Genomic DNA, 27,987 nt, shown 5'->3' on the forward strand with positions numbered 1-27,987 from the left:
TAATTTTTCAGTATGAAAATAAGAATTATTTTCCCTTTTCAAAATTTTTCTCTGATCTTATTCTTTCCCAAACTGTAGTGCATTTGTTCAGACTTCTCAGGCTAGAATTATGGATTTCATAATCCAGAGTATACCCTCTCTCCTTTTCTCTACCTTTCTAAAACCTTCCTACCCATTTGTCAAGGCCTGGGCACCTTCATGAGGTCATTTCCCACCAACCCAGCCCATATCCATGAGTCCTTCCTCCAAACATTCTCAGCTCTTGTGATCTATGCTACTTATCTTGTTAAATCATGGGATACTAACTTTTTTTTTGTTTAACCATTTCACACTGGAAGTTTTTGTTACTGATTCTAAAATTGCAAAAGGTGAAAGATATATCGTTTGTTTCTTCTGCACCCACCAGTGTCTAGCACAATGCTATCCTATAGGAAAATCTGGCAGGTATTTATTGTATTGAATTGACTATTTGGACATTTTGGTTTTTCCAGGTTCCAGCCATCTGTGTCATAACTGTGCAGGAGAGAACAGTGAGGTTTGGGGTCAGGAAGATCTGGTTTCAAATACCATATCTGCCATCTAGCTACATGACCCCAGGGAAGCCTTAATTTTTTCTTCTATAAAATGAACCAATACATCTTTTGCATCTCTCTGGAAGGTTATGGTGAGACTCAAAATGAGGATCAAAAACATACATCTGGAAAGTACCTTAAAGGACGTCTAATCCAATCCCCTCATTCCTAGATGAGGAAACTGAGGTGTTGGGCAGTGTGCAGTGACTTGACCATGTTCACAAAAGTAATAATGATCAGAATCAGGATTTGAACTTGGCTCCTGCGACTCCATCTTTCTCTTTCTGATTCCCCAATCTCTCCCCAAGACATCTCCTATCACTTTACTGTTAGAATCAAATAAACAGGGGCAGCTAGGTAGTGCAGTGAATAGAGCACTGGCCCTGGAGTCAGGAGGACCTGAGTTCAAATCCGGCCTCAGACACTTAATACAAAAACTAGCCATGTGATCTTGGGCAAGTCACTTAACCCCAATTGCCCTCCAAAAAAAATTCAAATAAACAAAACAGTTGCCCTGATTATGCATCCACATAATTAAAAACAGAAAGAGCAGCTAGATGGAATAGATAGAGTGCTGGGCCTGGAGTCAGAAAGACTCATCTTCCTGAGTTCAAATTTGTCCTCAGACACTTCCTAGCTGTGTAACCCAGGGCAAGTCTCATCACCCTGTTTGCCAGAGTTTTCTCATCTGTAAAATGAACTGGAGAAGAAAGTAGCAAATTCCTCCAGCATCTTTGCCAAGAAAACCTCCAAACGTGTTCACAGAGTCAGACACAACCAAAATAACTGAACAACAAATAATAATAAAAAAGTATAGTTTTAAAAATAAAGGCCCTTAAGTTTCTAAAACCAGTAAAAGGTATGATAACATATTAACAACAATAGCAACAAAAATCTCTTTCTAGGATTATTTTCAAAAATGCTTCCACCGTGAAAAGACTTAAATGAGTTGATGATGAATCAAAACAAAACAAAACAATGAGTACAGCAACATAAAAAAATAAATAAACAAAATAATAAAAAAAATCAGTGTTGCAAAATTACAAAGAACACGCATGGCCCCAAAGAAGAGATAGGAGAAGTTGCTTCCCTCTACGCCTTTGCAGTGTTGGGTGTCTATTAGGGTGGAAAAGTACAGGTTCTGTCAGATTGTTTTTTTAATTAATCATCCTGATCTCTCTCTCTCTCTGTCTCTCTGTCTCTCTCTCTCTGTTGAGTGACAGGGTCACACAGCTAGTGAGTGTCTGACACCAGATTTGAACTTGGGTCCTCCTGACTCCAAGGCCAGAACTCTATGCAGTACGCTATCTACTTGCCCCTTCTCTTTTGCCTTTTTTTTCTTTTTGGAGGGGTGAAGGCTGGGCAATTGGGGTTAAGTGACTTGTTGAAGGTCACCTGGCTAGTAAGTGTTAAGTCTGCTGCTGGATTTGAAATCAGGTCCTCCTGACTCCAGGGCCAGTGTTCTATCCAGTGCACCATCTAGCTGCCTCTTCTCTTTTTCTTTACCAAAAAAAAATTTCTTACTTACATGGAAATGGGCAAGGAAAAGGGGTGGAGATGGGATTGAAAATTTAAGTGATGTGAAAACAAAAAAATTATCTATAAAATATTTTTAAAAATGCTTCCCAGCTAAAGCCTTATTTTGCTCTGAGTTAGGATTCCCTGGACTGGGGATTTCATCACTGATATGGAAACTCCCTCCATTCTCGCAGATTAGTAACTGCTTAAAAGGTAGAGTCTTAGAGAAGTGTTTTGGGTGACTTGTCCAATCACACAGCTATCATGTGTCAGAGTCAGAAAGAGGTTCCAGAACATGGAGGAAGGATTCCATTGGTTCCATCTTCCCCCAGGGAGGCAGCTAGATTGTGAAGCGGATAGAGTATTGGGCCTGGAGATAGGAAGACCTGAGTTCAAATCCAATCTCAGACATATATGTGACTCTGGGCAAGTCACTTAACCCTGTTTCCCTTAGTTTCTACATCTGTACAATGAGCTGGAGAAGGAAATTGCAAACCACTCCAGTATCTTTGCCAAGAAAACCCTAAATGGGGTCAGGAAGAGTCTGATATGACTGAAATGACTTAACACCAATACCAGTCTGGCCCTAGAGGGAACGCCTGGGAGCTATGGATAGAAGCTGTAAAGAGGAAAAAAATCCAAGCTTGATATCATGGAAAACTTCCTGACAATTTAGAGCTGTCTGAGTGGAATGGACTGCTTTAAGTGGTAGCTTCCCCCTCTTAGAGGTATCCCTGTGTTTGACACACTTGTCATGTGTATTTTGATGAGGATTCCTTTCATGTAAAGATAGTACCAGATGGCCATCAATGTGCCTTCCTAATCTGAAATTCTGTGATTCTGTAAATGTGAGGTCAACCTTCTGTCCACTCTGCCTCTCAGAGTAAAACATATTACAGGGTCATACTGAACAGTTGCTTTCATTCCAAGTTTTCTTTTGAGGGAGAACAACAAAATTCAAAAGCAGTACAAATCAAATAAGACACAGATAACTTACAGGTGGGGACATGAATTCGGGTAGAGAACATAAGTCATAAATATAGGCTTTCAATGAATATTTGAATTTGGGAACCAGAAACTGCCAAGAAATGTACTAAAGAAAAAAATACATCTTAATGTGTGATTCACTATGAACATTTCCCATGAACAATCTATGCTATTTTTACTGAACAATTATATGCGTCTACTTAAAGTATATTTAAGTCAACAGAAACTGTGCTTAGGGAAATGAATTTAATCTTCATGGTCACTGACACACAATGTAATCTTGATTCTCCCCAGATTTATTCTTTAAGTAACTAAATGACTCATAGTCTCAGAAAATATTTTCTGGAGTAGGTAAGTTTAAGCTTGGTGAGAAATATTCTGAATATTTCTTTTAAAAAATGAGTATTTTAATATTGGCATCCCCTTTTTGGAAAGAATAATTGATTTTGGATTGGTAATAAAAATAGTCTATTTTCTTTCTGAAGAATCTCTGTTAGGACAGAATCATGAAGCCAAAGTAAAGGGAAAATGTATTTCAGTGACAAAAATTACAGTCAGGGGAACTAGGTTTGAGGACCAGCTTAGATGCTTAGCCCCTGTGTGATCATGGACAAATTGCTTTCCTTTTCTGGACCTCAGTTTTCTCATCTGTAAAATGAGTGTTGAATTGGAGGACCCCTAATATCTTTTTCAGTTATAAGTAGAGAAAGTTAAGTGGGTTTAAAAAGTTTTTTTTGTTTGTTTTTTGGAGGGGGGGATGCAGGTCAATTGGGGTTAAGTGACTTGCCCAAGGTCACATGGCTAATAAGTGTTAAGTGGCAGAAGTCACATTTGAACTCAGGTCCTCCTGATTCCAGTGCTGGTCCTTTATTCACTGTACCACCTGGCCACCCAACTAAGTGGGTTTTTAAAATCAGAAGTGTCTGGATTTAATTCTTAAAGTGGCCAGAGACACACAACTAGCCATACAGACGCATTGCCATTACAGTTCTGTTCTGGACATTGTTAGATCTGTTTTTCCTTACCTTCTAGAAGCAGATGGTCTACCTATGTTTTATATAGAAGAAGCAGGCCCGAATATCATAGAATTAGAGGATTTGGGAGGTGGGAGCTACCTTAGCATCCATCTAGTCCAACATGTAGCCCAAAGTAATCCCCACTGTAGTACAGCCACAAATATTTACCCATCATCTGCTTCAAGACTTTCAATGGGAACAAACTGCCCCATTCTATTCTAAGATAGTCCCAATCCTTAGGCAGTTTTACTGCTGCCACTGTTATCAAATTGCCTTTGTAACCCAGTTGTTCCAGGTTCTGAACTCTGGAGTCAAATAGGGCAAGTCTAATCCCTCTTGCACACAATAGCATTGTAAATGCTTAAAGGTTGCCATCATATCTCCTACCCCTCCTCCACCATCTTTTCTTTTTTAGGCAAAACATTACAGTTTCATCAACCAAAGACCCTTCACCATCCTGGTTGCCCTCCTCTGGATGCTCTCCAACTTATTAATGTTGTTCTTAAATGATGAGCATAATATTACAGATGTGTTCTGACCAGGACAGAGGAAAACTCCTTGTCTCTGTAATCTGGGCCTCTCTGTAGATAGCCTAAGATTTCATTGTTGTTTTTTTGGTTGCCACATAATAAGGCTGACTCATGTAAACTTGCAGTCATTCAGCACATATCCTTTTTAGAAAAAAAAAAAAGTTCTTACCTCACCCTTCCTCTTCCATCCTGTACTTATGAAACTGATTTTTTGGACCCAAATCTAAAACTTTGCATTTATCCCTTCTGAATTTTATTCAGGACTACATTCAGCACAATGCTTTAGTCTGTCAAGATCTTTTTGGGTTGTAAGTCTGTCACCTAGTTTTATCCCTCCAAAATTTTTTTTGACATTAACCAATTTTCAATCAATCAACTAATAAACATTTATCAAGTGCCTGTTATGTGCAGGTGCTATCCTAAGTGCTGGGGATACAAAATGAGGCAAAAGACTGTGCCTGTACTCTAGGAACTCATTATCTAATAACTTTGATGAGCATATCATCTATACCTTTAATTATTTCATTGATAATAATTTTAAATGACATAGGACCAAGCTCAAATCTCATAATGGATTGATTATACTAGATTTTTGCCACCAATTCACTTAGGTTACAATGAATGCCTTGGTAAATAGGAATTCAGAGAGCTTCTTCCGTTCTAGGGATGGTCTTTGCTGTTGCAAGATTTTTAAGTGTTGCTTCTGTGTGGTCCTGAGAAAGCCACATAACTTTAATTAATTATCTAGATTTCCTTATTGGTTAAAAGGAAGACCCATAGCAGCCCAGTTGAGCAGAGGCCTCCCAAAATGAATGATAAATATAGTCCCATCATCATTAACAAGTTCTTGGGTGGGAAACATACAACTCCTGATAGGAGGCCTGACTTCTTTGACTATGGGTACATTTCAAATCCTATTATGACTTAATTTGGTGACAAATTAAATAATATATGATAGAAAGACGTGCAATGAATTGTCATTTTTTTTGTTACACAAGTGGGCTTTTTAAAATGAGAACCCTGAGAACCTTTAAGAATATGATTTGTTTGCATAAACTGTGGGTGAGTCTTCTTTCCCCTGTGAGTTTGAGAGTTAAACTGGGTTACACATGGTGTCAATTGTGGTTTTCGGCGCTGAATCTTATTTCCTTTTTTCTAATTTCTGGTTTTCTTTGGTGTTGCTGATGTTTCAGACATAAATGATTCTAAATTCTACATAAAGAATTTTAGGAGTAAGGTGTTTAAGCCATATTTACCACTGGGAGGTCTCATCTGGCCTAGGGTTTCTACAACTACAGTGTTGTCCAGGGATTTCTGACAGGAGTCAAAATTGGGTTCGATAATGCAAACTTCAAGAGAGCACCAGAGACTAAATACTTTAAAATTTATTTAAAAAATTTATTTCCCCCTCTGCTGTTCCCTCTTTCTCCTTTTCTTCCTTTCAATCTCTCCTCCCTCTTTTTCCTTATTCTTCCATTCACTCTCTCCTTCAAACTACTACAGTCGATAACAATAAGTATAATAATAGCTAGCATTTATATAGAGTTTTAAGATTTGCAAAGTACTTTCCAAACATGTCATTTGATCCTCACAACAACCCTGGGAGGGAGGTGCTATGATTATCCTCATTTTTTAGATGCCAACACTGAAGCAGGTAGAAGTTACGCTTTGCCAAGGGTCAAACAAATAGCAAGTGTGTTCAGTCAAATTTGAACTCACCTCTTCCTGATCAGAAGTCCATGGCTGTATCCACTGAACCACCTGGATGCCTCTAAGTAGCTGCCCTGACTTTCATTGGTGGGTTGGGTGCTTAAAGAGCTTTGAGTCTTAAGAAATTGATGAAATTCCTGATAGAAGATTGTTCTTTGGAACCTCCTAAGAAATTCTACATTGTAAAAGAATTCTACTTCAAAGAAGTAGAATTTCAAAGAAAATACCACTACACTCTGTATAAATATTAATTGACTCTCAGCCGTCATGAGGACGGTGATGTGTAAGTAACTGATAGAAGAATTTGGCAGAGAAAATGGCAAAAATCTTTACATTCTGAACTTATTCTTAGAAAGGCTTAAAAAGCCAAATTGTGCTTCTTGGTTCCCCTTGTATATCTCTCCTCAGAGTTAACAGCTTCAGTGGTATCTCAATTGGAGTTGTTGGAGAACACACAGCATGTGTTGATATTTCACATTATCACGCTATAACTTGGGCATTTGGCAAGGGAGATTACTTTTTCTCTTTGGAAAAAAATTAATATTTGCTTGATTCCTTGATAAAAGGAATACTACAAAAGAATATTGCAAAACCTTGAAGGTTTGGCAGGCTTTCCCATGTGGGTGGAAAAATGTTGCACCAGAGCCAAATTGGAATAGCTCATGAAAATGTAACATTAAAAAAAAAGGATTAAAAAAATTCTCAACCCTGGAAGATATATAATTTTTTTTTTAAAGATGACATCTTAAACAACAGTGCTTGTGGACTTTACAAGCATATACTACTTAAATACACTGATATAATCAAGATGTTATGAAAACTGCAAATCTCTAATATTAAGGCTAATTAGGATCTCTTTATTATACTGATTGGAACATCTATTAAGCAGCCACTGTATTTGGTGCTGTAGGTCTGGCTGTATTCTAACATTACCTCTCCCTGTTCTCCCTTCTCTTTTTGCCTTCTCTCTTCTGGTATATACAATTCAAGGGAAACTGAATTTACATGGTGCTGGTAATAAGGCATAGAGATAGTTTTCAAACTAGAAGGTACGGTAGACCTGTTGTTTTTATTATTTTCATGGCAATGTAAACAAAATATCTGTCAATGGTCTTGAGAGGGTAATGCTGGAGCCCAAAGTTCTTCTTTCCCCACTTTCCCCCACACTGACTTATTGCCTCACTCTTGCTCACTGTTTCATACTATCCATCATCCTTAAGTACCATCATCTTCACACCGAGAGTTCCTCTATCTGCAATATAGGTCCTGTATAGTACAACGGATCATAGGACCAGAGGATCAGAGGTTTAGAGGGGTCTTTGAGGCCATGGAGTCTAATCCCCTTAATATACAGATGAGTGAAGCAACTGGTTTGTCCAAGATCATATTTGTATCTATGTCCCACCCAACTCTCACCTGTGGCTCCAAGAAGCAGTAGCATGTGCAGTGGCCATATGTTGGTAAAATTGTTTTGGCAGACAGGCTAAACCAAGCTGAGGATAACTGACAGACCTCACACCCATCAGTGAGTGAGGGGGATGTTTACCTCAGGTGTGTGGAGGCTTCCCTCAGTGGAACTGTTAGATTAGAACAATTTGCTCCAATAGCCATGAAGGTGGCTAAAACAGGTTCTGTGGAGTGTTCAGAGCTCAGTCAGGCATCGAAGATGCTGCTGCATCCTGGGTCATCTCTAGTTGTCCTAACTTTTGTACTGCGCCTGGACTTCGACGACTCAGAAAGGGAGGATGAGGGACTTTGTGCAAGTCTGCCTCACTTAAATCCAATTCATGCATAAGTCAAGACATCACCTCTTAATGTCATTGGTTCTCTTTAAAAAATGAAATGAAATGAAAACAAAAGAACAACAATATCGTATGTGTTCTTTCCACAATATACACTGTTTCTAAATGTTTCCCTCTTTGATTTTTTTTGTGATATTCTTCATATATATATATTGCTTTTTGGAGGGGGGAAGATAGGGCAATTGGGCTTAAGTGATTTGCCCAAGGTCACATGGCTAGTTTTTGTGTTAAGTGTCTGAGTCTGAATTTGAACTCAGGTCCTCCTGACTCCAGGATCGGTGCTCTATTCACTGTGCTACCTAGCTGCCCCTATTCTTTATAGTTCTGATATTCTTTTTGGGATTTTATATAGTAAAGAATTATATTGAGAGAACGGCAAAGCATGTCAAAATCTCAATGTCTGACAATAGGAGAATAGTTGAATAAATTGTGATACATGAACATAAGGGGATGCCATAATGCTATTAAAGGACAGACAAAGTCCTGGGTGGACATCTGTCTGTCTGTCTATCTGTCTGTCTGTCTATCTATCTATCTATCTATCTATCTATCTATCTATCTATCTATCTATCTATCTGTCTGTCTGTCTGTCTGTCTGTCTGTCTGTCTGTCTGTCTATCTATCTATTCATTCATTTATTTTGGGGGTTGATTCAATCAGATAGGCTCCAGCCTACGTTTCTGGAATTCTTTTGCATTACTCCCCTGAACACACTCTAGATTTCAGGCAAACTGGTTTACTTGCTATTCCTCAAGCTTGATAGTCCATCTCCTGCCTCCATGCTTTTGTCTAAGCTCTACCATATACCTGTAGTGCACTTCCTTTTCACCCCGATGTCACCAAATCCTCAGCTTCCTTCAAGACTCAATTTGAATCATATCAGATGTGAAACCATTCCTACTCTCCAAGTTCCTAGTAGTATTCTTCCTTATCTTGTCAATACTTTTTTGCATATATGCTATAGTCCTCAAATAGGATGCCTCTTCCCTCCCCCTTTTTCCCCTCCTCTACTATCTCTGCTGGGCAGGGTCTTTTTTGATTTTTAAAAAAAAAATCTCTAGTACTATAGGAAGTTAATAAATGCTTGTTGAGTTGCATTGAGTGACTAATACACTCTTACTTTTTTCTGGAGAGAAAAGTGATTCAAATATCTACTTTCTATGTCTCTTTCTGTACTCATGTTAACCATTGCTCCACTACTCAAAATTCTTCAATAGTTCCTTATTGTCTCCCCAATAAAGATCAAACTCCCAAGTTTGGCATTCAAGGTCCTCTAAAATCTGGCACCAACCAGCCTTATCTCATACTACTCCCCTTCACATATTTCCTGAGCCAATCAAACTGAACTTGTCATTATTTCCATAAAACACCTGGCATTTCTCCATCTTTATGCCTTAGCTCATACAGTCACTACTGCATGTAATGTCCTGCCCCAGCTCCTATCTCTCTGTCTGTTGAAATCCTACCCCTTCTTCCAAAGTCCAGCTCAAACATAAAATCTCCAAGAAGCCTTCCTTGGTCTCCTCTCTCCTCTCAGTCCAGTCAGAAACAATCTTTTCTTCTTATGAACACTCTTAGCATTTTATTTGGGACTATTCTTAGATACTTAAACTTTGGGACCTGTTTCTGCTTTGTATAATTTTTCTGGTATGTGCCTTATCTCCCCTATTGGACTGTAAGTTTCTCATTTATCTTGAGTGCCTAATACAGTGCTTTGCACATAGTAGCCACTTAATATGTTGGTTAAACTGAATTGTTGAACTGACATCTATAAATATTTATTGAATTTTCCTACCTTCTTTGCTTTGGGAGAGAATATAGAAAAAACAGGGTTTCTGAACTCAATTTTGAGTGAAGAAAGGGCATAATTTGCTATTTAAAAAAATCCCTTGATCTTAGGATTCTCTGTGTGTGTTGGGGGAAGAGGTCGCATTTAGGGGTAGTAGATAAAGCAGTGGGGTGGTGTTTCTTTCTCTTCATCAGAGAAAATACTTCATGGAATCCTCAAAAAAAAAATAGTAAGAGGCGGTTTGGCAGATAAGGAGTTGAGGATTGCTCCAGACAAAAGGAATGGTTTGACTTTGCCTGTGGAGTGGGAGAAGGAGATGAAGGAAATATTTAGAAGGTGTGTTTGACTGAGCTGTAGTGGTTGATTGCTCATCAACCAAATCAATCAGCAACTATTTACAGAGCACCTACTATATTCCCAGCACTGTAGTGCCCACTACACTGGGGGTGAGAGAGAAGGAGTGTAAGACATGGTCCAAAATCAACATACATGAAATAATGAAAGAACAATTAAAGCTGAACTGTCTGGGATTGACTTGAAGTACAATAAGAGATCCGTGTGGGTTGGACTAATTAGAGAAAACTTCTTAGAGAAGTTAGGACTTGAGCTGAACTTTGGAGGATTTTGATAGAAGATAGAAGGCAGGAACGAGGGTTTTGAGACGGGAAATATCATGAGCAAAAATTGAAAATGTGTATAGAATAATGAGTAGAATGTTTACGGCACAATGAGAACTATCTTGAAGTGGACTGGAGAATGTATTTTTGGGGAATAGAGAGAAAAATAATTGGATAGGTAGAATGGGGCTGGATTTATAGAGGAAGCATCAAAGGCCATGCAGAGAAGTTTGGATTTGGTGTAATAGGCAATAATGAGCTGTTTCAGATTCTTGAGCAGTGGCAGTCTGGCAGCCACATTCAGGATAGATTGGGGGGAGGAGGCATTGGGGACACTAGGGAGAGATATAAGGCTATTGCAGTTATTGGGGCATGAAGTGAAGGAGGTATAGACTGGGGGTAGTATCAGTAAGACTTGAGAGGAAAGGGAAAATTGAAAAGACATCTTAAATGTAAAAATGATAGGATTTGGTGATAGATAAGTCACAGTAGATAAGGTAGGGAGAATTAAAAGCTGATTTTAATACACTTCAATTCAACAAGTGCTTGCTTGTTGTCTCCCAAAACAACTGCACTTGCTGAGTAAATTCTCATTGCTTAAAGCTAGATACATCCAGCTAATAATTATTGGGAAGTCCACCAGATGGGGGCTTATGAGTGACAGCTCTTGAAATCCCCTAGTGTCTCTGGGTTATTCTTAGAACCCTGAGAGAAAAAGTAACCAATCCTTCTTCTGGGGACCTGGCCAGATAGGGAGAGTTGGGGAAATAGCCAATACACAGAAAAATTGACCTCTCTTTCTTTAATATGACTATTTCAATAGCTTTCTAATTGGTCCAGCCTCAATTCTCTACCCATTCCAATGCTTCCTCCATATAGCTGTCAAAGTGATTTTCCTAAAGAACAGATCTGACCTTGTTACTCCAGTGGCTCCCTATTACCTCCAGGATCAAATATAAAATACTCTGCTATTTAAAGTTTTTCATAATTAAGTCCTTTTCTACCTTTTCAGTCTTTTTATACTTTATTTCTTTCCATAAACTACTCCTTCCTTATCAACTCACTATTTCCTTCTCCACAGTGGCTCTTTGAGACTTCTTCCACTCTCCTAAAACTTCCCATGGCTTCCCCTCAACCTCAACTGAGAGCTTTGACTCATATTTTACAGAAAATAAATTGAAGTCATTTGCTGAGAGCTTCCGCTTTTCCACTCTTCCTCATCTCATCTCACCCAGGTGTCTTCTGCTACTATTTCCTCCTTCACTTCTTTCTGGCATGAAAAACTGGCCCAACTCCTTGCCAAGGCAAACCTCTTTACTAGAATAAACAATTCCATTCCATCCTGTCTCTCTCAACAGATTGCCCCCTTTATCATCCCTGCTTTCTCATTCATCTTCATCTCTCTGTGTACTGACTTCTTCCTTTATGTCTTCTCTATCCTTAAAAACCTTCTCTTGATCCTTCCATCCCAGCTAATTATTATTCAGTATCTCACTTGCCCTTTGTGGTTAAACTCCTTGAGAAGGTCACCTACAATAGCCACCTCCATTTCCTCTTCTCTCACTCTCTTCTTAACCCTCAATATGGTTTCCAGTCTCATCACTCCACTCTTAATTGCCAAATCCAATGGCTTTATTTCAATACTCACCCTTCATGACCTCCTAGTAGTCTTTGGCCCTGTCGATCATCATTTTCTTTTCCATACTATTCTCTCTCTAGGTCTTCAAGGCACCACTGCCTCCTCGTTCTCCTCCTACCTCTCTGACTATTTCTTCTCAGTCTCCTTTGTCAGATTCTCATCAAGGGCATGCCCACCAACTGTAGGACCCTTTCCTGGGCCCTCTTCTCCTCTGTCTACATTATTTTACTTGGTGATCTTTTCAGCTGTCATGGATTCAACTCTCATCTCTATGCTGATGATTTTCAAAACTACCTATCCATCCCTAAGTTCTCTATTGACCTTCAGTCTCTTACCTCCAATTGACTTTCAGATACCTTGAAATGTATGCACCAAAGACATCTCAAACTCAACATGTCCAAAATGAACTCATTATCTTTCCTACATACTCCCCTCCCCCTCCAAAATTCTCTATTACTGTAGAGGCAATGCCATCTTCCCAATCTCTTAAATTTGTAACCAAGGTATCATACTCAAAACCCCCTCCCTGCCACCCACTATATCCAATATATTGCCAAGGTCTGTTGATTTCACCTTTGCAACATCTCTTTCACTATCCTGTTGTAGACCTTTATAACCTCATGCCTAAACTAAATGTAGTAGCCTGTTGGTCTGTTTGCCATAAGTGTCTCCTTACTCTTGTCCATCCTTCATTCAGCTGCCAAAGTGTTTTTCGTAAAGTGCAGGTCTGACCATGTCTCCACTTCTCTCAATTGCTAGGACCTTCTTCTCTGAGATTACCATACTCTTTAAACTCCAGTGGTCCCCTGTCTCTCCCAGGATAAAATCCCCAAACCTTTGGCATTCAAAGTCTTTATAACCTAGCTTCCCTTTACATTTCCAGTCTTCTTACACCTTGCCCCTCCTCCACACATGTATTCTTTGATCTAATGACACTGGCCTCCTTGCTGTTCTACAGGCAAGACACTTGGCTGTGTCTCTCTTGGCTTCTGGCCTTATTTTTCTGGTTGACCTTCATGCTTGGAATGTTCTCCCCACCCTCCTTTCTGTCTCTTAGTTTCTCTGGCTTCCTTCAAACTTTATCTTACCTTTTTTTTTTTTCTTTTTGGAGGGGGGAAGGTAGGGCAATTGTGGTTAAGTGACTTGCCCAAAGTCATAGGATTAGTAAGTGTTAAGTGTCTGAGGCTGGATTTGAACTTAGGACCTCCTGACTTCAAGGCTGGTGCTCTATTCACTGTGCCACCTAGCCACCCCATTAGCTTACCTTCTGTGAGAAGTTTTTTCTACTCCCTCTGTTTGGTCTCCCACTTCACCAAATTCCTGGGGCTTCCTTCTCTGAGATTACCTTCAATCTACTTTTTATATTTTTTGTATATACCTAGTTATTTTCCATTGTCTCCCATGTCAGAATGGAAGTTCCTTGAGGGCAAGGACTGTTTTTGCCTTTTTTGCCTCCTGTATTCCTAGTGCTTAAAACAGTGCCTGCTGCATAATAGGAACTTAAAAAATGCTTCTTGATTTACTAACACCCATCTCTGTGCCTTTGCTCTGCCTGTCTCCCATGTCAGTAATATGGGCAGCTAGGTGGTGTAGTAGATGAAATACTGAGCTTGGAATCAGGAAGATTCATCTTTATGAGTTCAAATCCCACCTCAGACACTTATTAACTGTGTGATCCTGGGCATGTCACTTAACCCTGTTTAGTTGGTCTGTTTTTCCCGCTTTATCTTAAAACTTTGTAACAAGAGGTAGCTCTCTGGGTATGGAGGTAGGAGGGACATAATTGGAAATAATAGTGGTGCAAAAACAAAATCAATAAAAATAAACCCCTTTAAAATTATTTTTAAAAGGTGGATTGTGTGTTGGTTTTAGGGAGTCAGAAAAGAAAAAAAGAGCCTCTGCCATTACCTAAAGGTGAGCTAGCATTTGGCAGAAATTTAGAGGAGGAAGTGATAACTAGAAATCAGGAAGATACGCCAGTGAGCCAAGTACTAGGTTTGTTTGTTGGGGGAAAGAATGTGGCATGGGCACTGAATTGGTGGCAGCCTGATTCCTGAGATGCAGACTCCATGAATGTCCCTTGTTGGAAGTAGGCTAAAATGTTGAGACCTTTTGGAATTCTAGGGAATACAATAATGATATTAACATACCTTTGTTGAGCACTTAACTATTTACAGATCTCTCTCCTCACAATAGCACTGTGAGGTAACATAGATAATGCTTCTGGCCTCCCCTAAGTTTGGTTTACAATCTGTGAATCATATAAAGATGAATATTCTGTTCAATCAAGGGTCAAGTGAGATAAAGTTTTGGACCAAAAGAGAAAGTCAATTCAGAGAACTGACAGTGAACGGTATCTCTCTCTCTCCTCTCAACAGAGGAGTGGTGGACAATAGGGGAAGAATGTAGCATACAGTTATCAGATATAACCGATATATTGGCTGGTTTTGCTTAATTGTACTTCTCTGTCAGGATGGATGTTCTATTGTATGTGAGGAGTCACTGGGAAGTGATATGGATTTAAACAAACAGCTACCCCCTCTCCCCCCAATCCAACATAAAAATGAAACTTCTTTTAATAGAGGTCAAGGAAAGGCAACGTTGATCTGGAAGTTATCGTGACAGGACTGAGACAATCCACTAATGTTTTAATCTATGAATTACTTGGAACAAATTTTGATTTTAGGCTTGTTGATAAGTGAGTTTTAAATTTTAATCTGACTTGTGATTTCAGCTGGTACTGTTGGTATCTAACATTGTCTCTTTTGCTTTGCATCTGAACATGAAACTTAAGTTGCTCCTGGGAAAATCCAAGAAGGAACAATATTGGGTATTTTGTTACTAAAATATCACTGAGGGTGAGTTGCTTTGCTCCCTTAGAACGGAATATAATAGGGAGGAACTGAGAAATAACACATTTCTAGCTCCTCTGAGGCCAGGTCTTCAAAGTCTGGTTTTATTATTTTGTTTGTAGTGAATTTTCAGAACATTGGGCACACCACACCCATATTCAAATATAAGTACTGTCCAAAAATATGTTCAAAGCCAAATATAATTTTTTCTTATTCAGTGTTTTGAATGATCTACATCTCAGTTCTTTTCCATTAGCCTGGCCAATCAAGATGAGATAAACTAAAACTTTACAACCATTCAATCAATCAATCAATCAGTTAGTGAGCATTTATTATGTCTACTGTTAGGCACTTACATTCTACTGAGAGAGACAACATGTACCTAAATAAATAAATAAGTATCTATAAATTATTCTTTGGATAAGGCACTAGTAATTTTGCTGACTAGGAAAATCTCATGAAGAAGCTGTTAATTAAGTGGAGTTTTGAAGAAAAGAAGGAATTCTGAGAGGGAGAAAGGTAGGAATGCATTCTAATCTCAACTTGGTAATTACTGCAGCAAGACATTCTTTTTATTCTTCCTTAATTGATCCCTAACTCACTCTCCAAAGAACCCATTGCAAATCTTTTCTTCTATCATCAGCCTCCCACATCCCCACGTTTCTCCCTCACAGCTTGAAAAAACTGAGGCTATTGGATATAAGCTTTCTACTCTCCCATAATCTTCATCCTCAAATACCTTGATATCATCTCCCACTTTTCCTCTTTTCCCCCAGTCTCTGATAGAGTTTCCCTTTGGGGCAGCTAGGTGGTGCAGTGAATAGAGCACTGGCCCTGGAGTCAGGAGTCCCTGAGTTCAAATCTGGCCTCAGATGCTTAACATAAAAACTAGCCGTGTGACCTTGGGCAAGTCACAACCCCAATTGCCCTCCAAAAAAGGAAAAAAAAAAAGAGTTTCCCTTTGTTGTCAAGATCAGTCATCCCCAGTTAGATGTACATTTGGTCCTATCCCCTGTCTATTCTAGAGGATTATATCCCCCACAATCTTCATTCTCTCTTGAATCTTCAGTCTCCCTTTATATACTGTTTCTTTCCCTATTATCTTCAAACATACCCAAGACTCTACCATCCTTAAAAACAAAAACAAAAAAACTTCACTTGACCCTCAAGCTAACAGCTTATATTTCTCCTTTCTTTCTAAACCAAACTCTGAAAAAGTTGTCTTTACTCTGCCTGCACTTCCTCTTCTCACATTCACTCTTCAACCCTTTGCAATTTGTCTTCTGACCTCATCACTCAAGTGAAATTGCTCTCTCCCAAGTTACCAACTAGCTCTTAAGTGATTAAACTTATGGTTTTTTCTTAGTTATCATCCTTCTTGACCTATTTGTAGGTTTTTTATGACATTACTTCCTCTTGATTCCCTAACTTTCTGACCATTCTATTTCATTTTCCTTTGCTGGTTTATCACCTATATCATATGCCCTCACCAACATTTTGTTCTAGAACCTCATCTCTTCTCCCTCTACTTCTTATCTCTTGGTAGCATTGTAAGTTCCCATGTGTTTAATTATTACAACTATTCAGACGATCTAAGATCTATACATACATTTGGCTGGAGTCTCCTCTTTGAACTTCAGTCCCTCACTGTCAATTGTCTATCAGGTGTTTGACATTGGATGTCTCAGGGACATCTCGATTTTAACACTTTCAGAACTGAGTTCTCATTATTTTTGCCTCAAACCTTCTCTTCTTTTGAATTTCTGTGTTTCTGTCAAAGACACTCCTATCCTTTCTAAATCCCAGGTTAGTAACTAAAAAATTATTTTGGACTCCATACTCTCCCTCACCGCACAATATCCAGTCAGTTGCCAAGTCTTGCCACTTCTGTCTTTGCAAGACTTCTGGGATCTGACTCCTTTCCACTAACATAGTTACCTTTTTAGCATGGGCCCTCATTACCACCCATTTAGGTTATTTGCAGTGGGCTCCAAACTGGTCTCCTTGCCACTCTGTCCTATAAACTGATGCCAAATTGATTTTCCTTAAGTGCAGAGCTAACCATGTCATTTCCCTCCTCAATCAACTCCAACAGCCTCCTATTACTTCTAGGGTAAAATAGAAACTTCTCTTTTTAGTCCTTTGTAGTTTGCCCCCAAATTATCTTTTCAGTCTCATGGGACATTGTTAAACTTCACCAACTTTGCAGTCTGGTCAAACTGCCCTTTTTTACATTCCTCACTTATAATACACCATCTCTTCTCCCTGTCTTTCCATTGGGCTTCCCCTACGCCTAGAGCTCACTCCTTTGCCTCTGTCTCACAGAGTTACTCTCTCTTCTTTTAAGTCATGGCTCCAGCACCATCTTCTGTATGACCCTTTCCTGATTCCCTTCAACTGCTAGTGCCCTCTCTCTCAAACTGCCTTATGCTAAACTACTTTATATTTGCTTGTATTTACAATTTTCCAATATACATACTTATATTCGCTTGTTTCCCCCATTAGAATATGAGCTCCTTATATACAAAAATTGTTTATTTATTACATTTGGAGTTCCAGGGTCTAATTCCAGTTCCTGGAACACATTAGGCACTTAATTAGTACTTGCTGATTGTTTAATTCTGGGCATGGGGGACAACCAAAGCAAAGATGAGGAGACAGGAGAGGGCCTGTCATGAATAATAACCAACAAGGCTATTTTGGATGAACCACAGAATTATGGAAGGGGAATAAAATATAATCCAGATTGGAAATATTGGGGCCAGGTTGTGAAGGGTTTTAAAGTTCTAATCAGAATAGCTTATATTTGATTCTAGATACAATAGGGAGCCACTGGAGTTTATTGAGGAGGGCAATGACATGGTCAAAGGTATACTTAAGGAAAATTACTTTGGTACCCAATGATGCGCAGATTAAGATGGGGGAGAAAACAGAGGTAGGGTGACCAGTAGCAGGTCATTGCAATAATCCAGGAGAGAAGTGAAGAGGGCCAGAATTACGGTGTTAGCTGCATGACTAGAAATGAGGAGAGTGAAAAAAAATAGTTCTAATTATCCCCATCTTATAGATGAGATAACTGAGACAGACGTTAGGTGACTTGCTTAGGGTTATACAATAAATTCTTTTGTCTCGTTAGACATATTTATATCCCTATACACCAAAGTAAGTCTGCTCTACTCCTTGGAAAAGGACCTGGATGGAATCTAGTCTTCTTTTGGATCATTGTATAAGAATGATCCTTTTTTTCATCTTTTTCCAATAATGTTCTTTTTTTGAACTTTAGGCTATCTACACAGCACATGTTCCATGACTGGAGAATACTTTTGGTTTGCATACATGTCTTATTTCTACTTCACTTGATGTCAATATTCAGTGGAACACTGAACAAAGTTAATTCCGTAGATAAAAAATTTGTTCAATTTTTACATATGAGTGAGAAATACTCTTCTGAGGAGATCCTTCAAAACTATGTCTTACTCCACCATGTCAAATGCTTTTTAAAATAAACTATAGACACAGTGGGAGTTTATATTTTACACATATTAGTTATATGACTGTAAGTGTGTACTCTGCTATAGAATTCAAATTCGTCTTCTATACTTTAAATTAAATTTAAGGGCAGTTAGGTGGTACAGTGATAGAGGGCAAGGTGTGAAACCAGGAAGACCTGAGTTCATATTTGGCTTCAGATACTTACTAGCTGTGTGACCCTGAGCAAGTCACTTAACCCTGCTTGCCTCAGTTTCCTCATCTGCAAAATGAGCTGGAGAAGGAAATGCCAAACTAGCATCTTTGAAAAGAAAGCCCCAAAATGGGTCACAAAGAGTTGGACATGACTGAAAAATGACTAAATTACAACTCTAATTCTTTTTTTAAAGCAATCGGGGTTAAGTAATTTGCTCAAGTTTACACGGCCAGTATTTCTGGTTGTGGTGCTGAGTATCTGAGCCCGGATTTGATCCAGGTCATCCCGACACTGGAGCCGGTACTCTTACTCGCTGAGCCACCTGGCCGCCCCTAAGCAATTGGGGTTAAGTAACTTGCTCAAGGTTACATGGCCAGGTGTTTCTGGGTGGGTGCTGAGTGTCTGAGCCCGGGATTCGATCTCCAGGTCTTCTCAACACTGGAGCCGGTGCTCTTACTCGCTGAGCCACGTGGCCGCCCCTCACAACTCTAATTCTTTAGTGGATTCATGAATTAATCAATGAGGGTGGAAGAAACTCCCTCCCTTCTTTGGTGCGGGATAATCACAATGTGGTCACCTCAGCCTTCATGATTTGTCCAAGTCCCTCCCTCTGTCCTCCGTAGATGTCACATCTGCAGGTCTTTATCCCTGACCTGTCCCCCTCATGAATACCAGAGCAGCCCTCAGCTATCCATCAAGCCTTCCTTGTTCTCATTATATGACTAGCCCATCTCCTTTTCTGATCATGCCTCTCCCGGATAACAGACCTGATGGGACTTCTTTTTCCTAAGTCATCATGGGTAATGGCATAAAGCTGATGTATACTTGCTTTACAACGTTTGAGATATTGCATTTGAGATACCACAAATTTTGATTCTTTAGCAAGTGTGATGCTCTTTGGCATCAACAGGAGCCTATTGGTGTGTGTGTGTTTTTTTTTTAAAGTTATTTGTGTACAGATCAGCGTTACTGAAAGTGCTGCATAGTTTCCCAAATGAAATCCAGGTGGCTCTATTCTAAGCCTAGACTATTGTCCATTTGCAGAACCAATCCTAGTTATATGTATTGATTGACTGACTCAGTGGATTAATTATAAATATTATCAATTATAAAATAGTGATGTAGTTAATAATTAGTAATTCAGTTGATGTTTATTATGTTCTTACTGTGAGCCACACACTGTACTAATTTCTTCTAGTCTTCTCTGAGAACAAAGGATGAACAACAACAATAATTCTTTTTAATCTTTTGACTTTGTTTTAACATTTATTGTCTCATGAAATTATTAGCTTCTACTTGGTACGGTCTAATTTTCAGGTGGTTTGTTGCTTGGGCAAGGTTTTATACCTCTTGTCCCAAGTTATTAATTCCTTTGCTGATTCTTTCTTTAATGGCTTTCATTTCTTTTCCAGTTTTTTCCTGTAGCATTCTCATTTCAAGGATAAAATAAATTTTAACTCTTGCTTCACTTGCAGAAATTTATGTGAGTTCGTGTCCATGCAACATTTTTCTTTAAGTCTTTGCTTTTGATGTTTTGGAGTCATTCTCTTCTGAGTCTGTGCCTTGAACACAGCTGTCACTGTAATTCTTTATTATGGTAAGGTTTGTTTTTTTTTTTGCTCATTCTTCCAGTCGGCCTCCTGACTTCAGACTTGAGGTTAGAGTTAGGCTTTCCATTACTTGTGGAGAGAAGGTCTGGGTTGGTCTTGTTGTTTTCTTTGGGTATTGAGTATTACATTATTCTAGGATCTCAGGGATAGGCAGCAGACCTGCAAGCTTTCAGTGTTCCCAAAGTGGTCTGACCTGGGGCAAAATCAAACTGCTTGGTCTGAGCTCTGTAGGTTTCTGACCTGGGTTTGAGTCTGAGTAAGAGTAGATTGCTGGTGGATCCAGGCCCTATCAGTCAGTTGGAAATCTCTGTTAGTCCAGAGTAGCAGAATTTTAGACTCCCCTTTGGTCTGGGATCTCTGCCCTGGCTACTCTTCTTCAGGCCAGGCTATATGCTAGAAATGAAATCCTACTTTTTTCTGGGGTTTGAGTTACATAGCTCAGAAAGACTCTGAACATCATCTTTTTTTTGGTACAGGGTCCAGGGGCTCCCTACTTGGGAACACCATCACTGTGCACAAGTCCCCTTCTCAGTTTGCTTTGGAACTGTGACCCAGAACTGGGTAGTGGGCAACCAAACTGCCATTTCATACTTATTCCTTTTCTAGTTCCCTTATTAGGTCTGGTGGTACCTTTGTATGGGTCTAGGGCCTCTTCTTGCCCTGGTATGCAGCTTCTACCTGAGAACTAGAGTTTTCTGCCCAATTTACTCCTGGTTCTATCCTATCACCAAAAAACAGAATTTTCTCTCTTTTTCCCTATGCCAACCTGGGCTGGACAAATGACTCACTGTGATTTAAAAAAAATATTTCCCTATCACGATGAATTCTGGTACATGTTCTAGATCTGCTGAGAGGAGTTTTGTAGAGAGGAGCTAAATGAATTACTTCCTACTGCCCTTCATTGCTCTGCCTCCAGTGTAGATTACTCTTATAAAAACTGAATATACCTGGCATTATTATTACCTTCCTCTCAGTTGAAGACGTAGTTTTATGCCTCGTGGAAAGAAATGAGGCCATTCCCAGAGAGGTCCCTTTTCTCCCTCCTTGTACTTCTTATGTTACTCAGATATCTTCTCCATTTTCTCTTCTTTCTCTCCCACCTGCTCAAGGGTGGCCCTTTTATTTCAAAAGTAAATCCACCTACATGTGTCCTTGGTACCACCTTCTGTTTTCTCCAGTAGATTACTATGACTTTCCCCCCACTATTATCCCAAGCATCCCAAATTTTCAATCTATCCCTACCCATAGGATTCTTCCCTGCTGTCTACAAAAACATCCATGCCCTTTCATTCTTAAAAAACCTCCCCCCCAACAACCTTCACTTAATCTGACCCCCCTGTTAGCTACCATCCAATCTTTCCTCTCCTTCTTGGCTAGACTCCTTAAGAAAGTCTTCTACAATCATACCTCCACTTCCTCTCTTGTCATTCACTTCTAAACCCTCTATAATCTGCCTCTCAACCTCATTATTTAATTGAAATTGCCCTCCTTAAAGTCGCCAGTGATTGCTTAATTGCCAGATCTAATGTCCTCATCCTTCTTGAGCTCTCTGTAGACCTTTGATATTACTGATCACCTATTTCTCCTGAATATTCTCTCTCTTCTGTAAGTCTTAGGGATACTAGTCTCCTGGTTTTCCCCAACTTGTCTGACTCTTTCTCTCCCCTTTGCTTGATTTTCATCTTTGTTACTCCCCGTAATTATGTATTTCCCCCACACTCTATCCTTCACCCTCTTCTATTTTCCCTTTATCCTATTGCTTAGTGATTCCATCACTTCACGTGGTCTCAATTATCATCTTTTCGAAGGTGATTCCCATATCTCTATATTCAGCCCTAAATTCATCCTGAGCTTCAATCATGCATGGCCAACTGACATTTGGACATTTTAAACTGAATGTTTCAGAAACATCAGCAACTCAACCTGTTGAAAGGAAAACTTGTTATCTTTCCCCTGCCAAAAATAATCCCTGCTTCCTAACTTCTCCATTATTGTCAGGGGTAGCACCATTTCCTGACCACCCAGGTTTGCTCTCAGTGACATCCCTTGATTTTTCATTCTCCATCACCTTACATATTGGATCAGTTGCCAAATCTTACTGTTTCTGTCATCAAGATACCTCTTTTGTGTGTTCCCATCCCTCCACTCACTCAGCCACCATTTTAGTCCTGGGCCTAATCCTTACCCCTTGCATTTTCTTTTAACTGATCTCCTTCCAAAATTCTACTCCTGTTCCAATCCATCCTCCACTCAGCTGCCAAAATGATTTTCCTAAATCATAGGTCTGATCATGTCAGCACCCTATCCAGGATCTGGCATATATATATAGTAGGCACTTAATAAATGCTTATCGACTGGACAACTGCTACTCAATAAGCTGCTGTCACCTCCAGGATCAAATATATTTGACATTGATGGCACTTGACAACCTGGTCCCTTTTTATTTCTCCAGGTTTTTTGCTCCTTGATCTCTTCCACATCTTCTACAGACAGTTGGACTGGCCCACCTGCTGTTTCTCACACAGTGCTGCCATCTCCCATCTACATGCCCTCGTATTGACTTCCCTCTTGTTTGCAATGATCTACCTCCTTACCTCTGCTTCTTAACTTCCATGCCTTCCTTCAAGACTCAGCTCCAATGTTACCTTCTGCAGGAGGTCTTTCCCAGCCTTCCCAGCTGCTCCTGCTTCTCCCACTGAGATTAATTTCCATATTAGTAAGTAGGATATTCCTCAATTCCAGGCCTTCCTAAATTCCAAGTAATTTTATCTCTCTGGGCCTCAGTTTCTCCTTTTGAGACAAAAACAGTAGATACAGCACTGGACCTGAAGTCAGGAAGACCTGGGTTTAAATCTGGCCTCAGAAAGTGACCAGCAAACTTTGGGCAAATCATTTAACATCTGTTTGCTTCCATTTCCTCAAGTGGAAAATGAGAATAAAACTAGCATTGATGGTTGGGAGAACCAAATGAAACAAAGTGCTTAGCCCAGTGTAGGCACTATGTAAATGCTTATTCTTTCCCTACTTTCCCTTCCCGTCTTCATTTTTATGATTGCCCTTAATGATCTCTAAGGTTCTTTTCAACTCTAAACCTATGATATTCTATGCACACACACACATACACACACACATTCACACACACATACACACGGTATATGTCTATTAGGTACCCAGTTATTTATTGTCTTTTCCATTAGAGATTTGAGCTTTTGAGGGCATGTTTTTGCTTTCCTTGTATCTCAATTGCCTAGCACAATGCCTCCCATGTAGTAAACTCTCAATGCCTGTTAACCTACTGACTTGAAAAGAAATAATATGAAATAAAGCTAAGGAGTTAGGTTGGAGGCAGACTGTGGTGGTCCTCAAATTCTAGGCTAAGGAGTGTATATATATATATATATATATATATATATATATATATATATTTGCCTTTTGGAGGGCAATTGGCGTTAAGTAACTTGCCAAAGGTTACACGGCTAGGTTTTGTGTGTGTGTGTTAAGTGTCTGAGGCCGAATCCAAACCCAGGTCCTCCTGACTCCAGGGCCAGTGCTTTATAGGAGTTTATATTTTAAAAGAATGAAAGACTTCCAGCATTTGTTTGACTCTTCTGTGAAAGATTAATGGGAAGATGTGAACAATAATTACACAGTATGAGAAAGTGCAAAGGGATTGTATACCTACAATACATTGATGGAGAAAATACCTTCGCTGATAAAGCGATGCATACAATAAAGTAAATATATGAATTTCAATTTCAGTGAATTCTAGAGTCAAAGCTGCTGAATGTTAGTATTCTAATTATCATATATATAAAGTATATCTATATCTATCTATCTGTCTGTCCGTCCGTCTGTCCATCTATCTATATATCTGTCTGTCTATCTATCTCTCTCTATCCATCTATCCATCTATCTATCCATCCATTCTCCATCATCCATCCATCCATCCATCCATCCATCCATCCATCCATCCATCCATCTCTCTCTCTCTCTCTCTCTCTCTCTCTCTCTCTCTCTCTCTCTCTCTCTCTCTCTCTCTCTATCTATCTACACAATTATATAAGTACCACTTATTTCATTCCCTTGCTCCAAAGCCCATTGGTATACAGGGCTCTCCATGCTCTAGACTGCAACTGCTTTTCTTTCTAACCACTACTTTCGCCCTACTACAAGCAGGGATGTGCTAGAGCTGACTCAAATTGGCTCAGCAGAGCTGATTATTAAATTTTCAGTGTGAGTAGAAGATTCATTAAAAAATTAGTAAATGCCACAAATCAGGGCTTGTTTTATTGATTATCAAGGCTTAGTAAGATGATGGGGGCAGCTAGGTGGCACAGTGAATAGAGCACTGACTCTGTAGTCAGGAGGACCTGAGTTCAAATCCTACTTCAGACACTTAACACAAAATTAGCTGTGTGACCTTGGGCAAGTCACTTAACCCCAACTGCCCTACCTTTCCCTCTCCAAAAAGCAAAACCAAAAAAAAAAAAAGACTTAGTAAGATGATGGAATAAATATTAATAATGCATATTAAACTTAAAAGTGTATCCTGCCATTCCCTTTCTCCCCTGGAGAGCTGGTTGTTAAACATTTACCTGCCTGCTACAGCTATCTTTTGCTGAAATCAAACTGCTTAGCTCACTATTTCTTAACAAACCTTGTAATATTCTGTTTCTGGAACTTTGCCTATGCTGTTTCCTCTGCCTTGAATATTCTACTGGGGGGCAGGGTCATTTATTAAGTACCCTGCTATATGCCAATCACTGTGATAAGCGCTTTACAAATATTGTCTAATTTGATCTTCATAATGACTCTGTGAGGTAAGTACTATTGTCCTTATTTTACAGTTGTGTTAGCTGAGGCAGACAGAGGTTAAGTGACTTGCCCAGGATCACACAACTAGTGAGCTTCTGAGGTCAGATTTAAACTTAGGTCTTCTCGACTCTGGGCCTTCGTCTATCCACTCTATCCACTGTACCACTAAGTTTACCTCTACCCGTTTAAATATCGCCCATTGCCTGAGGCCCATTTCAAGTCATCTCCTTTAGAAAGTTTTCTGTGATACTTTTCAGGATCTTCCCCCACTTCAAGCCCCCAGGACACCCTGTTTCTCCTCTTCTTATCACATTGAGCACATTCAGCCTAGTACCAGTGCTATTTGTGCCCTTGTGCGGTGGAAACATCAGGAATCAAGAGGCCTGTTTTTAATTGCTGGCCTCTTGACTTACTTGTCTCTAAACCCATCATTTCATTTCTAGGAGTCTTAGTTTCCCTATCTGTAAAATAAGAAGCTGGATTAGATGATATTTAAGGTTTCTCCCAATTCTAAAAATATATAATTTATGTCTTATTCATATCAATAGAGTATAAATTCTTCAAGGACCACAGTAGTCTTAACCATTATTATCTCCTCAGACACATCTAACATAGTTTCTGATGTACCAGACGTCCATTTATCTAAAAGACTATTTTACAGAGAACTCATATAGGTAAGCACTCACACGGAGGACAGAAGAAGGGATACAAGGACATGTTCAAGGTCTATCTGAAGAATTTTGCGATTGATTTCTTTTTTTTTTGCTTTTTGGAGAAGGGAAGGTAGGGTAATTGGGGTTCAGTGACTTGCCCAAAGTCACATGGCTAGGTTTTTGTGTTAAGTGTCTGAGGCTGTATTTGAACTCAGGTCCTCCTGACTCCAGGGCCAGTGCTCTATTCACTGTACCACCTAGCCTCCCTGCAATTGATTTTGAGACATGGGAGATACTGACACACCACGCAGCATGGCATGCCTGCATCAAAGAAGGAGCTGCGCTCCATGAACCAAGCAGAATTTTCAGTAGCTCAAAAGAAATGTGAGATATGCAAATTTAGAGACTTCAAATATTTACATGGCCTATTTGTGCCTGATCTGTGGTAGAGCCTTCCGAGTTCATCTTGGTCTGATCAGCTACAGTTGGACACACTGTACCTTGACCCTGACATAGTCATGTCATTTTGGTCCTCTTTGAGCACAAGACAAGCACCGAGGTGTCATGTCATTTCCCCTTCTACTCTCCCATTCAATAAATTCCAGTTTCTTCCTGTTACCTCCAAGATCAAATGTTAAGTCTTCTGTCTGACTGTTAAAGTCCTTCATAGCCTTCATAACTCTTCCTATCTGTCCAGGCTTTATACTTTACTGTCCAGCACACACCCTGCAATCCAGTGACACTGTCCTCACTGTTCTTCACTCATGACCCTCTAATTCCTCACTCCGTGTGTTTTTACTGGCTGTTTCTCATTCCAGGAACTCTCTCTATTCTCATCTTTACCTCCTAGTTCCCCTGGCTTCCTTCAATTCTCAAAGAAAGTCCACCTTCTGCAGGAAAATGTTCCCAGTTCTCTTTAATCTTAGTGCCTTCCCTCTGAGATTATGTATGTTCAATTTATTGTGTGTGTGAGTGTGTGAATTGTCCTATATGCATCTTGTTGGTGTATAGATGTTTGTGTGTGATCTCTCTTATTAGACTCTGAGCTCCTTGAGACATGGGGCCTTTTTTTTTTTTTTACCTTTTTTTGTATCTCTAGAACTATGCCTGACACAATCTAGGTGGTTATAAGATGCTTGTTGACTTGACTTGCAATAAATTTTAATGTGAATAATTGAATAATAAATTTTAAGTTGCTGAGAGACATCTTAAAAAAAGTCATTTTACAAAATGCTGATCATCATCATGAATAATGAAAATTATATCATATATGTACATACATATGTATATATTTATATACACACACATATATGCAGTACATTTGCATGTTATAGCTGGGTTGACATCTTTTCTCCATTAGATTGGAAACTCCTTGAGGGCAGGGACCAAGTCTTTATAATTTTGGCCTCTCTCAATGTCTAGAACAATGCTCTAAGTATATCAGATATTAATAAGTTTCTTATGTCATACAGTGCTCTAAAGTTTTTCCAAGTGCTTTGGGAAATATTATCTCATTTGATGGTCCTGACAATATTAACTCATATTTGTTGATTAATTGATTGGATTCCCAGTGTCATGTAGCTATTAAGTGGAGAGGGCCCAAACAAGGCAGTACTAAAGTCCTAGTTTGCAATATTTCTCTTTGTATTCCATTGAAGATAAAGTAGTGTACTGATTTAAGACAATGGCTAACTCTAGTTACCTAATACTAGCACAAAATGCGGAGATTACTTTAAGCAACAGCGCAGTTCATTGAATTGTGTGGGGGTCAAGTGATCCAAAGGGAGACTGTACTGAGGGAAGAAGGTTAAGGTTTGTTGAAGTGTGCTGCCATTGTACTTTTGGCATCACTTGGAAATCTCAGGGAAGTTGAAGAGTAACTTTTTAGAAAACTGTGATCTTTCTAATCACAAAAGATAATATTACCCAGAGATCTGAAAACACTTTGCATGGAAAGAGAGTGAAAAATTGAAATCTGAGAACACCGGGCCTCCCAGCAGGACAAGCAAGAGGCCATTTGGGGGCTTAATGTTCTTTTGAATATGTTAAATGAGAATTTGGATTTACCTGAGGGATTTAAAGCTGATTGACAAAACCCTTGAGGCCTTCTTCTTCTGGTGCTATAACAGGAAGAGTTAATTGGGCAAGATAATGGAGTCAATTTTGTTAATTCTTCAACTATTACTGTTTCT

The 27,987-nt window shown here is 39.3% G+C and overlaps 2 long non-coding RNA genes across 2 annotated transcripts in view; one reads left to right on the top strand and one right to left on the bottom strand.

Annotated features, from left to right (window-relative positions):
- LOC138145153 (uncharacterized) overlaps window positions 1-6,821 on the bottom strand; it is an 80,905-nt gene extending 74,084 nt beyond the window's left edge. Inside the window, exon 1 of the long non-coding RNA XR_011164123.1 lies at window positions 6,343-6,821. This is a non-coding gene — a long non-coding RNA (uncharacterized lncRNA). The remainder of the gene's footprint in view (window positions 1-6,342) is intronic.
- Window positions 1-27,987, top strand: part of LOC138145154 (uncharacterized) — a 233,560-nt gene that overhangs the window by 12,881 nt on the left and 192,692 nt on the right. The gene's annotated exons all lie outside the window — the stretch shown is intronic.

The sequence above is a fragment of the Petaurus breviceps genome, unplaced genomic scaffold, assembly GCF_028583685.1.
Source record: "Petaurus breviceps papuanus isolate PSGF00001 unplaced genomic scaffold, PetGlider_PUasm1.0 90730, whole genome shotgun sequence".
Classification (NCBI taxonomy): Eukaryota; Metazoa; Chordata; class Mammalia; order Diprotodontia; family Petauridae; genus Petaurus; species Petaurus breviceps.